Consider the following 11,614-nt stretch of genomic DNA (forward strand, 5'->3'; position numbering starts at 1 on the left):
GATTGCTTTAGAATCCAAGCACTTGCAGGTGTAGGAAGCAGTAGAGGAGGATGGGGAGGGAGGAAAAGACCAAGGAGAGATCCCACAGGAGGCTGTGGAGGTGTGGATATGGGGTGGATCCATCCTTTCAGTTTACTTAGTTTTAGACACCAATTTCTCTAGAGAGAATGAACTCCCCAAACCAGTTATTCCCCCTTTAAAGTATATTATTCTTCCTCTCCCTCCCTCCCTCTCTCCCTCCCTCCCTCCCTCCACGTGTGTGTGTGTGTGTGTGTGTGTGTGTGTGTGTGTGTGTGTGTGTAGATAGATATGTGTAACAAGGTATTCATGCTGAGGTTGAAGGACACATGGGATAAGAATCCCTTTCCTCGAGCAGAATATATACAATATGCTAAACGTTCACTGTAAACCAATGTTAATACTGGGGACCCGGCAGTGACAAGACACCAAAGGCAACAGTCTTCATTCTGCTGTTATGGGTACCACAGTATACAAATGATCAAACAGGCCTCAGTGACTTCACAGAGTAGTCCTGGGTCCAACAATCTATCTGGGATTCAGGTCAAAGGATCTATTTGGGGTACAAATCAGGTGGTCACCTTGGGTGTATAGATCAGAGGGTCTACTTAGGTGTACAGGCCAGAGGGTCTAACTGGGGTACAGGTCAGAGGGTCTCCCTGGAAGTACAGGTCAAGGGGCCTACAGATCAAAGGATCTACTTGGTGTCCCTGGGCCAGCGGGTCTACCAGGCAACCTTCAGTCCTGCTACTAGCACACGGGGAAGGCAGGTTCCACAGGGCCAGATTCTGATCTCTATGAAAAAACAGCCATGGGTCTTTCTCTGGACCCACATCTGTCTCACTGCTGAGTGGGTAGAGTGTCACAAAAACAGCGCAGCTGGGACGGTGGCGCCTGCCGAACAAAACCAGTGCATCCCAGTTTTCTCGCTCTTCACCTGCTCAGCCTACTGTTCCACCTGGACCAGACCAATGCCTCTAGGATGACATCACCAGGGGACTGTCACCTGGATGGACCAAGGTTCCACACTCATCCTCAACCCCCTCCCTCCCTCATCCCTACAATAAGCTCATAGTTGTGACTTTCTTTGTGTGGTAACACAGAAGAAGTTGGCTAGAACCTTCCAGAGTCCATTGACACTGGATCTCTTGTGTCAAATCTTGTGACCAGCATCGACCTAAAATCACCAATGGCTCCCATTACTCTGAGGATAAAATAAATCTCTTTAGTATGATCTCCAAGGTCCCCGTGATGAGAACTGTGAGTCTCCTCCACCCTAACCCAAGGCTGCTTTTAACAATTGCTTTATATTATTTCATATGTAAAGGATTTAGCTCAGTGGCACGCAGGGCAGACAGAGGACACTCGGTCAGCATCGGCCACTCCTTTTGCTATTTAATAGTGAGCGTCACTTATTAAGTAGTTAGTGAATGCAATCAGCTGGTCATTTAAAGCTCCACTCTAGAAACGGGTGTGTGTGAATGTGTGTGTGTGTGTGTGTGTGTGTGTGTGTGTGTGTGTGTATGTGTGTGTGTAACCCTTTCCTTGATATTATCTAAGTTTAAACTCCACCAATGATGGAATCTGGAGCAGGTTTAGGGTTCTGTACCCTGTAAACAAAAATGCTTGGGGCCAGAAGTGTCCCTATTTCAGATTTGGAAATCCTTGCTTCTATGCCATGAGTTGTCCTAAGGACAGGACTCAAGACTAAACATGAATTGTACATAGACTGCAGGTAATTTTATGTAATATTTTGAAGCAACCTGCATGGATCTGTCTCTTGGTCTGGATTTTTTTCTTTTTTCTTTTTTCTTATTTCTTTCTTTCTTTCTTTTTTTTTTCTTTTTTGTTTTGTTTTGTTTTGTTTTTGAGATAAGGTTTCTCTGTGTAGCCTTGGCTGTCCTGGACTCACTTTGTAGACCAAGCTGGCCTCAAACTCACAGCAATCCACCTGCCTCTGCCTGCTGAGTGTGGGGATTAAAGGCGTGCACCACCCCGCTTGGTCTGGAATATTATTCCATTTGTGGATTCGGGTCAGTCCTCGGAAAAGTTCTGGATTTGGAGCAGTTCCAGTTTCAAAGTTACCAAGTCATCTTCAAGCACATCCATGTCAAGTCAAGCACTGTACCAAATAGCACCCACAGAGGAATGCTCCTCCCAGCCACAACAGACAGTAATACAGTCTTCCCAGACGGTAAACTGAGGCCCCAAGGAAGCCGAACCTCGTGGACTGCTCAAAGCCACATAGGTAGAGAGTGGCCGAGCTTGGATTCGAACTCACACATGTTGCTCTCCCCTCCCACACTCTAACATGGCTGCAGATCCAGCCAGGTACATCAGAAGATGTGGGTAGGGAGGATTTTTTTTTTTTTTTTTTTTTAGACAAACAGTACTCCCTGATTCTATCCCTCACTACAAGAATCTAGTGGTTTCTCTTTAGCTTCACTGCCAGGAGGCCTTCAGAAAGTTCCTTGGCTTTCTGAAAGTCCCCAGCTGGAGCCTTCCTTCCTGTTTTAAGTAGTGAAAGCTTGGTGACACTAGACCGGGCCCAATATAGCTTCAGATCTAAATTTAACAACAATGACCTGGCTCCAGGCTGACCCTGTGGAGAAGAAAGGGGAAAGGGGAAAACAAAACAAAACAAAACAGAAAACCTAGGGACAGCTAATTCTTCACAAATTAAGACAATCATAAAGGTTCCTTTCAACTGTCAGGGCGTGTTCTCAGCAAGAGCGTAACACTTAAATCAATTCCAGGCTGTAAAAAACGGTATAATAACAGGAAGCAAGGCTACAGGCCTGACTTCCTCCTGAGAGGCAAGGGATTTGCTGGGTGTCAGTAGGGTGGCCCTGCAGGGACAGAGAGATGGAGCCAGGCGGCTCCTGACTCACCAGCAGGCTCTTATCTCTGTGTGACCTCCTGTGAGTCCCATCTGGGGTTGCCCGGTGCAGCCCCTGGGTGGGGGGCTCTGTAACTAGAACCTTCCATAGCCTCTTGCCCACTTTCCTAGCCTCAAAGTCAGCATGCATGGTACAAAGTAGAAAGTGAAAATGCAAAGCAGAAAACGGTGCACCTTGCAGTCACACCTGCAGATGGGGAAGACACCTGGGAGCCCAGGGGACCAAGAGAAGAGATGCTGGACTCTCCATATCTTTGTCATGCCTGTGGCCAGGTCTGTAGTGGAGAATCTACTGTAGTTGTAAGAACTGTGTGCACAGGTTCAAATCCCAGCTCTGACATTTCCTGGCTATGTAGCCCTGGGCAGGAAACAAGGCTCTGCTTCCTTCCGGCCTTGGCTATTGAATCTGTGTGATGAAGATGCTATTGCTAGTCTGTCAGGGCTTGCTGGTGTCCTGTAGGTGCCATTTGGTGCAGTGGCTGGAGAAAGCCATGCTTGAAGGCATCTTGGCAAGTCACAGGGTGTATACATTTACAGAAATCTAACCCCCGCCAGCAGTGCACAGAGGTAGGGAATTTTCTGGAAAATACTCCATTCCTCAGACAGATCAAGGACCTCTGTATGGCTCAGCTGAGAATTCCTGGCCCCTCACAACAGCCTGAGGAGACCAGCGTGCCCCACAGCTCTGTGGTCCCCCCTCCAGGCTCCTCTCTCATTTTTTCATTGCTTGGATACCTGTCCCCAACAAGATGCTCCCATATTTAATATTTAACTTCTTCTGGCACTGTGCTTCTCAGAAGCTCACACGAAAACACTTCTGAGTCTACCTCTCCTCACAGTCATGTCTTTCTAGGGGCTTTTTGTTCCTTCCAAGAGAAAACTCTAGTTCCCTACACAGGCCCCAAGGCCCATGCCGCTTTCTCAACCTCAACTTCTACCCGTGTGGCCTGGCCTGATGTTCCTGTCGCTGTCCTCCTAACCTCTCAAAGCTGTTTCTGCCTCAGAGCCTTTGCATCCACTCATCCTCTGACAGGGCTACTTCTCTTTGGGTCCTAAAGCTCCCCCATCACCCTCCAGGTGGTACCGCAATTAGCGAGAGGCCTTCTCAATCCACTTGATAGAAAAGGACTTCCTGCCTCTGCTTGCTAATCAATATCTTCTCCTGAGGTAGCTACATGTCACCCTCTGGGCTTGGCTCATCCATCTGTCAGCCCATCCTAAAGGCCAGCATCTCAACAGTAGCAGCTTGTGCTTGCCCAAAGTGGGGGTGGGGTGGGGGTGGGGTGCTGCAGAAGACTCTGGTAGCCTTCTTCGGACTTCCCCCTGGTGTTTAACTCCTCAAACCCTTACAGAATGTAGGGGCGCTGTGGTCACTATAGATGAGGAAACTGGGCATGAAAAAGCTAATGAACTCCCTGGGAGGTGGGGCAGGGATTCAGAAGATGGTAGAAAGTTCTAGAGCCCATCTCTTTCATTGTGTGCTCACCGGCGTCCCAGGCACTGAGTAGGTCTTCAACACAGGAAGTGGCCCACTAGCAACAATACTTTCATAAGGACCTGGAAAGCCGAGCCCTGGTCACTTTCTGCCCTTACTCTCCTCTGTACCTGCCTGTGACTTCAGAAGCTTTGCCCCTGAAAACAGTGTCTCCTGGGTGCCAGGCTCCAGGAAGAGTTTTCTCACACCAAAGGAGAGTAAGCAACTACTTCAGGCAGGAGTCCCCAGTAAAGTGACAGAGGCAAGCCTCCATAAATTCAGAACCATGTCCCCCGAAAGTCTAAGTCTCTCCCTGCTGTGAGGTTCAAAACCTCATCTTTTAAGACTCCTGAATGTAAACCTCCAACTACCTGTAGGTTCTGGGTGCTGGAAGGACCCCATTTTCATCACCCCATCTCATCCCTGTTTGATTTAAACTCTTAATGTTTGGACCATTCAGGCTGCTTTCTATTTCCTGCATGGAGCCAACTACACCCAAGTACTAAGAAACCTCATCTCATTTCACAAGGAGCAAACTGAGGCTGGCAGGGTCAGGCATGAGCCTCCCAAGGGCACACGGCCTGGCTAAGCATCAGCGCTCAGGTGTGATTGTCTCAAACACACTTGTTCTGTCTTCTGTTCATGCTGCTCCTTGAACCCAGGGCCCTCCTGAACTCATGAAAGAGCAAAGGCCATGGAGTCTCCCAGACCTGGCTTCAAACCCCATTTTGTGGCCATCAATGGATGACTTACTCTTCTCTGATCCTCATTCTCTTCATCCAAAAGCAACAATGTGTGTAACACTTAATAGAACAATTGTCATCGTCACCATCATCATCATCATCACCATTACCACCATCATCATCAGCATTGCTATCAATACCTCTCAGCTCATCCATGCCACCCCAAGACTTTCAGCTCCCTGAAGGCAATGAGAGAAAACATACGGAGCAAGGTAAGCTACCACATGCCCTTTACTCACAGGCCCCTTCTCAACAAGCAGGTCTGTAACCCCAGCTAACCTAACTGGGTCAAAGTTGCACCTGGCCCCTCCTTTCCTGGCTCCCCCTCCCCGCTCTGGGACAGGAATTATCCCCGGCGCCCAGCGCCTCTGAGGGCCATCCCCACTGTGAGGCTTTGATAGGGAAAGTATGAAGAACAAAGGCCATTGTTTCAGAGGCGGCTGGTGCCTCTCAGGCCACAGGCCAGCTTCCCGGGGGTGAGGTCTGGCTCCTAAGACACAAAGCCTAAAGTCATTAGGACCAGGGACAAACAATGACGGCATCACTTCTATTTACCTGTATCTAAGTTGACTGCCAAGCCAGGAAACAATGAGGCGGGTGTGCTCACCCGTGGGCCTTGGTGCTTTAGAGACTGAAGCTGTGGCATCCAGCCCCATCGGGTGCACATCCTGTCTCTCTGGTGGCTTCATTCAGTAGTAAACTTCCATTCCCTTCCCATAAAAACAGCCGCAGCCCCGTTACCAGCCCCTCCTATAAAGTTCAAATCTTTGCCCCAAGCCCCTCACCCGCCCCCGAAGACCTCCTGCAGGGTGTCCCATGGATCGATTTTAAGGAGACACTGTTTCTCCTATAGATGAGTAAAATGAAAATGCACCTTGAGAAATTATGAGATTCCTCCTGCAGCCTCTTGATGGGAGAAGAAATGACTGAAGCCTCAGATGCTGCCAGAGAAGGGTGTGTCTCCTGAAAAAAAGATTGACAACATGTCAGATGTCCTTGCTTTAGGGTCTAGAAGCTGAAATCGGTGGGTGGGGGACTCCACCCGGGGGGACCTCACCCCCACCCCTTAGCTCAAGACCCAGCAGACCACAGAGGGGTGAGGCATCGCTGCATCACTTATCCTTCCTCCCCAAATGGCCACATTGAATATCTCTCTTTTCTGCTTTCCACTATTGATTTGATTCCTTCATCTGCCTTATTGAGGATGGGTGGCCAAGCCTGGCTTGTCGGGGCACGTGCTGTGACCCCTAAGTCCTGTAACAGTGTCAGTCATCTGCACAGGCGGGCGCCATGGTGCAGTGGTGGCTGTGGGCAAGTCCTCTGTGCCTCAGGCAACCTGAGTTCTTATGCTGGCCAAAGGAGAACAAGCCCTCAGTCCCAGAGAGCCAGAGCCCGAACAAAGTAAACACCCTTGGAGATGTGACTCTGCCAATTTGGAAAGCAGGATCTCATGAAAAAGTTAAGCTTGGAATACCTGTGGTGGCAGTGGGGGGGGGGGGAGGCCGCAGGGCGAAGTGGGGCAGCCCACTTGGACAAGGTGTACTTCCAGGCTGGACCAGCGTCCCCATAGGCAAGACAGAGGATAGCAATAACACAAGGGAAGCTACCGAGTAAGACTCAGTCTCAAAATCAACAAACACTAAAAGACTGAAGTTCCATTCAGGTCAGAGACTGACACAGATGCCATTGAGGGGTATTCACAGCTAGCCCAGAGAGAGTTATCCTGCCGAGGGATACCCACTTTATGAAAGAAAAGAGATCTAGGAGGGAAAAGGACAGGTGAGGGGTTGTGTGTGGGAGAGGCTCTAAGGTAGGTCATGTGGCATCTGGTGTGTTTCTCTCTGGTCATGTGTACTAGAGTCCTCTGCAGCCATAAGAAATAGCAATGACACTTGTTTCTACTCAGCACCCCTTCCTACCCCACCTCTTTTCCTCACCTCCCTGTAGAGGGGTGCAGTGGGGATAAAATCCGCTAGGTTGCTCTAGCACCTAGCATCTGCCCTCAGTGGTACACCTCACACGTATGTCTAGAAACTGTAACAGAAAACGGAAGGTTTCTGGAGCCCAGTTAGGATAGGGGTCATGGTAGCTCAACCCCCTCCCCCACCCCAGACAGAGACACTACCCAGAATGTGCTCCTGCTGATGTGGGTGATGGAGCAGGGTGACAAGAGATGTCAGCTCAGGTTGGCTAAAACTGGGCCCCCCGCCTCCATGTTCCATCCAGGCTGGTCTTGACATACACAGGTCCACCCCTCAAGGTGTCCACACAGCCTCCGTGGCTTCACCGGTGTTCCTTTTATTTTCTATTTAAGTTCTAGGAATCCTGATTCCATTGTGTGTGAGGCAGGGAATGAGGGGCGCTCATCAATGCTTGGACTGCCTTTGGGTCACGAGACCATTCCTGAAAGTACGGCTGGGGCTCCAGTAATAATATGGACTGAGGCACTGAATCCAAAACTTTCCCTTAGCAATCAAAGATCAGAAGTGAAGAGATGAGATCTCTAGAAAAATCAGGATACTTTGCCCACTTTGCCTGGGGTGCCCTCACTGACTCCTGCAGCTGTTCAGTTTTCACGTTTTAAACTCTAAAATATGTATCTATTTTTGTGTATGAGTGCTCTGCCTGCATGTACACCCGCAGGCCAGAAGAGGGCATCAGATCACATTATAGATGGTTGTGAGCCACCATGTGGTTGCTGGGAATTGAACTCAGAACCTCTGGAAGAGCAGACAGTGCTCTTAACCACTGAGCCATCTCTCCAGCTCCTGCTTTCAACTTTAAATGGTTAGACTCACCCAGCTTCATGGTTCACTCTCTCTGTGGCATGAATCTTGGTAGCATTTCACTTTTCAGGGCTGTGTAGAATTCCACTATGGAAATACAATGATATAACGCCTGTTGTGCACCTGTCTGCTGTCGGGTGGTATATACACTCCATTTGTTTGCTCCTCGGGGAGAAGAGAATTGAATGTCCAGACCACTTCTTTACACTGTGACTTCTATAGCCGTCTCCATCCTGCCAGACAGGTTTACACCTAGACTCATGCAGGACTTTCCCAAACATCTCAGAACTCAACAGCCTAGACACGCCACTTGGGCTCAAATCACCCTCTGCCTTAATTTCTGCATGCCAGGGTTTCTGAACACCATCAAGCCTCCCTCTGAAGACCGTGCAGTCAGAACGCCTTTGTTTTCGAGCACAAGGCTCCTTCAGTGATTTTGTTTTGCATGGAAAAGAGAGGGTCAGTTTATTACATTGTGTTCCTCAGAGATCACTGTCAGTTATAGGCCCACATCAAAGTCAGAACCACGGCCAGGCTCACCCACCCTTGCTGCCAGGAAATTTCCTTCTTCTTCTTTTTTTTTTTTTTCTCCCCATTTCAGAGGCTATGCAACATGGCTTGCCTTAGCATTTAAAAACAGAGTTGTGCCCAGCCCTCCTGCTGCAGTGGCTGAGGAGGCCCTTGGCCTCCCTCTGATCTTTATCACACATTTGTCCAGCAATGAGAATGACAGGTTTTTTTTCTTATTTATACAACACCTTTGGGGGGGGAGGGTAATGGTAGGAAGGGGGTGGGAGCCGGATGAAGCCTTTTATAGACCTCCGTTTGTTTACCCTGCGGAGACTGAAGGTCTTTAATGGACAAAGATGGGACATTTAGAGAGAGAGAGAAGGAATGTGCCCAGACTGGAAGCCAGCTGCCAGGCCTTGCTCTTCTGTCTTTAGTCCTCGTAGATTATATTTATCTATTTATCTGATTCTCAAGGCCCCGGTGGGAGCTGATACCTGCCAAAGGCCTGGGTTGCTGTTACCCACTTTTGCAGCGAGACCTCCATTGTTCCTGGACCATTATCCGGCCCCATCCATCCCATAACCTCTTGAGCTCCAGATCTGCCATCAGTCTTCTTTGGAGCTTTCTTTTGCCTTTGCTTATAAAACACCCTTTTCCTAGTATTTGGACCTTGGACCTCGACCCTTCTTGTCCTTTTCCAGCCATTCTAGGCTCTCTTCCTGCCTTGGTTGGTCATTTATTTCAAAGCAAAAGCTCAATCAAGACCCAGGTGAACCCCAGCTAGGGATGGAGCATCAGGGTAGGCAAAATTACATTGATATATGACAACATTCTCCGGAGAGGGTCACGGCGCAGATGCCTGGCTCGTTGGTACCTCAGTGCATCGTGGACCAGTATTCCAGACACTTCTCCCAAGTGTGACTGGTGTTTATCCTCAGAGCTCCTGATTCAAGGTGGTATTTTCTGACCCCCAGAGATCAGGGCTCACACTGTAAAGACCCTTCCTAGAGCAAGTAACCTTGTCTGCCTGATCCTCTGTCACAGCCACATCCTCAAGGGAGGATATCAGATCAGGTCCTGTCATGAACCCCAGGGGAGCCCGCCCTCCTTATCAGTCAGGAGTCAATCCTGGTAACACAACCACCCCAGCTGTTTGAAACTGGAGATTAGTACCAGGAAGCAGGAGAGAGCAAGAGGGACAGGAAAGCTGGGAGCCAAAGCAGGTAGGAGGGAGAGGCGATTCTCCAAGACAGCAGAGAAAGGGAGGGCGAGGAAGTATCACACAGTTCATGGATCCTGGGAAAATCCCGGTCACCTGAGTCCCTGCCCTAGGAACAAAACCACCATCAGGGGCATCGAATGAACTCAGCTAGCAGAGGGCTTGCCTGGAGCCCTTCCTAGCACAGAATTAAACTAGGTCCGGCAGTGCGTGTCTGCAATCCTGGCACCTCAGGAGGTAGAGACCGGAGGATCAAGAATTCATCCAAGATCATTCATGGCTATATAGAGAGTTTGAGGTCCGTCTGGGCTGAGATCTTAGAAAGAGTGAATGGGAGGAAGGGAAGAAAGGAATGGAGGGAAGGAGGCAGAGGGAGAGGGAAGGAGGGAGGGAGGAAGAGACGGAAGGAGGAAGTGAGGGAAGGAAAGACCCTGACTCAGTGACTTGAAACAACTACAACTTCCACACAGGGTCTTAGGCAAAAGTCTGAGATACAATGTAACCGTATTTTCTTCCTGTACATCTGCCACAGACCCAGGCCCGGTCTTTCACTTTTCCCATGCTGAATGAGGCCGTGGGCTGTAAATGGACTTCCATGACACTCTCAGAGAGACAGAACTGGAGAGCTGAGCCCCAGACACCCACTTGGACGAGCTCTCTCTCTCTCTCACTTCCTCTGACATCCATGATCTGAGCAAGTCCCATGGAAAAGTGTCATCTCACCCCATGCTCCAAAGAAGACACAAACTGGAAATACCGGAGAGCAGCAGTTCTGCCCCCTGTCCCCCTGCTGTCACTGGCTCCCAGAGAGCAGCAGAGTGCACAACAGCGTTTGTAACAATCTAGCCCCTTCACAGATGCACGGTGTGCGTTGTCTCCAACTGTTCCCCTCGGGACCATTAGAAGTGAGGCTGTGTTTATTTACAGACAGCGATGATCCTAATATGTGGAGCAAGTTACAGACACTCTGCCTTGTACAGCAACGAGCATCTTGCTCCCCTGTGCTCTTGTGGTTCAAGGGACCCCCCTCCTCTTCCTCCCCCTTCTCCTCTCCCTCTCCTCCTCCTCTTCTTTTTCTTTCTTTCTTTCTTTCTTTCTTTTTTTTTTTTCTGGCTCGGCGTGGCAGCACATACCCATGATCCCAGAACTTAGAAAGGTCCTTGAAAGTTTCAGGCTTTCTTAGTCTGTAGAGCATATTCTGGGCCAGCCAGAGCTAGCCTCTGAGACTTTGCTTGAGAAAAACAAAACAAAACAAAATAAAACAAAACAAATTGTGTCTACTATACATTTCTACAACGGCTGCCTGCCCCAGGATGGCCTCAGCACTCCCTGCCTCCTAACCCCTGGGTATTTTAACCCCATATTCCCATACCATGTCTCAGTTGATCTGAGTGACTATATTAGTTACATTTTTTTTTCACACCTAACCAAAGCAACCTGAGGGAAGAAGGAGTTGTGCTGGATCACAGCTTGCTGCTCTCCTCCCGGAAAGCATGACAGCAGGAGAGTGAGACAGCTGGTAGTGTGGCATCCACAGGGGTGAGGCAGAGAAAGACAAGCCTGGTGCTCAGCACATTTTCTCCTTCTTATGCAATCCAGAACGCTAGCCTCAGGGATGAGAGGCTGTGTCTTCTCTGCTCAGTTAACCCCTTATAGAAACTCCCTCAGGTTTGTTCCCATGGTGACCCTGAGCCCCAGTAAGTTGACAGTCAAGACCAGCCAAGGCAATGTGGCTGAATTCCTGGAGCGAGAGGCCAAAGCCACCTTGGAACCATCACTGCAGTTTCTGGTTCCTTCCTCCGGGAATGTGTACTTTCAGGACAGGGGGCAGCCTGTGCAAACAGGGACTGAGGTCCCTACCAGCACCATGAGCCATGAACACTCATGGAGGATCCATCTTGGAAGTGGATGCCCTTGCCCCAGGGAGGCCACCAGAGGAGACTGTGGCCCCAGCATGCTTTGGCA

The sequence above is a fragment of the Acomys minous genome (genome assembly GCF_964271855.1).
Source record: "Acomys minous genome assembly, chromosome: 16".
NCBI lineage: Eukaryota > Metazoa > Chordata > Mammalia > Rodentia > Muridae > Acomys > Acomys minous.